A 3,206-nucleotide genomic window follows, 5' to 3' on the forward strand; every position below is an offset into this window, starting at 1 on the left:
TCTGCTGTGGCTGGCTCTTGGTGCTCTTGCTGGGGGGACCTCAATGGAAATGCAGATGACATCCCTCTTTCAGGTGGGTCTTCGGTGAATGCTGGCTCCCTCAGGCACGCTAGTTCCAAAGATGGAGAAGCGGCTGTCCGCTCGCTATATAATGTGATTGATTCTTGATCATATACTACTTCCTGTAATGATTGAACATTGAAGAGCTCTTTTTGGTAGAGTGACTCTCTGTATTCCTTTCATCTTGTTCTGATGCTTCCTGCATCATTTTCCCATAGAATCCTTCATATTGCAACTTGATCCTAAGACCAGAAAAGCCAGATGGTGCCTGGCTACCACTGCCAACAACTCTGAAAGGGATCACATTAGAAGATCCTGGATAGAAAGGGGAAAAAATGTGGAACAAAACTCAAAAGCATTTAAAAAAAGACCAGTTTTATTTGTCAGAAAATGACTGGAGGAACCTTGAGACCATTAGTTATCTCTGGAACTGAACTCACACTCACGGCTCAAATTTCAGTCAAATAATCGATAAACATATAGGAGACAACACTGGTGACATATGCAAACCAGAGAATGGTCAACCATTTGAAATCAAAAGGGTAGCATTTACTTAAGGACAAAAGTCAGTAGGATTGGGAAAGGAGCAAAGGAAACACAGTGAGGAAGTAGGATACATGATGTTACATTAAGAATATTGCAATCATTGAAATCAAACAGGTGTATGATTTGTTGAATGTAAAACTTATGATCTCTTCTGTAAACCTCCACTCAGTTCAAAATATAAAAAGCTTTTTAAAGATCTAGGTGGGATATATCCAAAGTCATACTTTGGCCTCATGTACTTGTTTCAATTTTGTTTAGTTTCAACTTGAACTTGAATATGAGCAATTGATGATCTGTTCTGCAGTTGTCTCCTGCTTCATTCTGATTGATGATATGTATTCCACCTGGCAAGGTCCACATGTATACTCACTGTTAATGCTGCTGAAAAAGGTATTTACAACAAATAAGTCATTGGTCTTGCAAATTTCAATCATACAATCCCTAGCATTGCTTTTATCACCAAAGCCATATTTTTCAACTAGTAATCCTTCTTGTTGGCAACTTTAGCATTCCAATTACCAATAATTATCAGTGCATCTCAATTGCATGTTTGATCAATTTCAGAATACAGGAGTTAGTAAAAATCTTCAACTTTTTTCATACTTGGCATTAGTGGTTGGTATATAAATTTGAGTACTCATAGTAAATAATCTCTTGTATAGGTGTATGGATATTATCCTATCACTGACAGCACGGTATTTCAGGATAGATCCTGAAATATTCTTTTTGATGATGAATGTGACACCACTCCAATCTGTCATTCCCAGCACATAGACTATTCATATTCATAGTAGACTATGTTGTTATTGTTACATGTCTTTGAATTGGTTCTGGCTCAGAAAGACCCTATATAGGGCTTCCAAGGACCAGTAGATCTGAATTGCCAACCTTGCAGTTAGTAGTTCAGAACTTATCCTACAAAGCCACACTAGGACATCATAGTAGACTATAGATTGTCTAGTTCAAAATGACCAATAGCAATCTATTTCAGCTTAGGACATTGATCCTTTTGTGTTCCATTTCAGTTTTGATGACTTACAATTTTTCTAGATTCATACCTCATATGTTTCATGTTCTGTTTATTAATAGATGTTAGCAGTTGTTTCTTCTCATTTTCAGTCATGCCACATCAGCAAATGAAGGTCCAGAAAGCTTCACTTCATCAATTTTTTTTTTTTTTAAGGTTTTTATTGTGGATTGAGTGAAAGTTTACTGGGCAGATTACCAGTTTTACATTCAACAAATCATACAGCTTCTTTCATTACAATGATTAGAATCCCCTCCATGTACCATCACTTAACAGTATTTTTCTCTATTCACTTTAGCCTTTTTTTTAAAAAAAAATAAAACAAAACAAAAAACCACTCAGGCATATATGACAATTTACACCTCCAAAGGGCACATTCTGCAAGTCTGCCTCCTGGCTGCCAGCTCTCAGTCCCTCTCTTTCCATGAATCTAGAATCCTCAGCTGCTCCCTCTTCTCTCCATTTTCCCCATCTTTGCCTCTGTCTCTTCTTTGGATAAGGTCCCGCATTCTGCTTGTGCTCTTCTCCCTTGATGGTCCTAGGGTCCTCTGTTTCTGGACTGTAAGATTAACCACTCCCCTGTTTTTGTTATAAAACTTCTACCTTTACATTTATGACAGTGGCAATTAGTCATGATAACAATTATTCACTATTGAATCTTATGAATCTTCATCTCTTTTTACCAGACTTGTCTAGACAAGATAAAAATTATTCAGTGGTGACTCTTTCTTTCTCCCTCCCCCACCACACTCTTAAACTAAACTCCCTCTTGAAACCTTGTATGCCAGTACTTTGTGCCTTTATCGCCCCCTCATTTTAGGTATCCAATGTCTAAGTTGCCCGCCCCTATCTACCCTATGTACAGAAGGGATAATAGCATTGATACTTGATGTGAAAGACTTGTTCCTCTCTGTTGGGTATTTAGAGTTACTACCTCCATGAATATACATCAGGTTCATCAAATTGTAATAATTTACCCTTGTACAACTTTATCCAAAAAAAAATTTTTTTTTGTAATCTTCGTCTAGTCGAGTTCTGATTATCAACCCATTGAGGTGAGGTCAAATGGGTACTATCTGCAAGTTTGGGTGTTCTTGTGCATCTCCTCTCACTTCATATCAGCTGGATGCTTCACTCTCAGCTCTAGCCCGCTGTGGCTATGTCCTTGTCCATGGGATCAACTGTCCCCAGGTCTCACCACAATTTGGACCAACCAGCCCTTCCTCTTCTTGCTCTCATCTCCAGATCAACAGGAGTCAATGAACTGTGGTTGAACTCAGCCCATTTCTTCATTGCTGCCTTTCCCCCTTTTCCACTCACCAGTAGACCAACGTGGTCACCAGCAAACTTACATGCCTGCTCGTGTGTTCCCTTTGAGTTTCAGTCTTAGAGGGGGAGTTTGTCCTGAAGGAACTTGATTGCTTGCCTTGATGGCTTCCTGGCAAACAGCTTGCTTATTCTTGTAGTAGCCAATCATGCTGACATTTTTGTTTTGGGTTTTTCCTGATGATCTTTGAAGATGCATCTTCTGTTACTCTAGCTGTTCCAGGCTGGTCTGCTTGTCCTTGTTAGT

Source organism: Chrysochloris asiatica, unplaced genomic scaffold, assembly GCF_000296735.1.
Source record: "Chrysochloris asiatica unplaced genomic scaffold, ChrAsi1.0 scaffold00154, whole genome shotgun sequence".
Lineage (NCBI taxonomy): Eukaryota > Metazoa > Chordata > Mammalia > Afrosoricida > Chrysochloridae > Chrysochloris > Chrysochloris asiatica.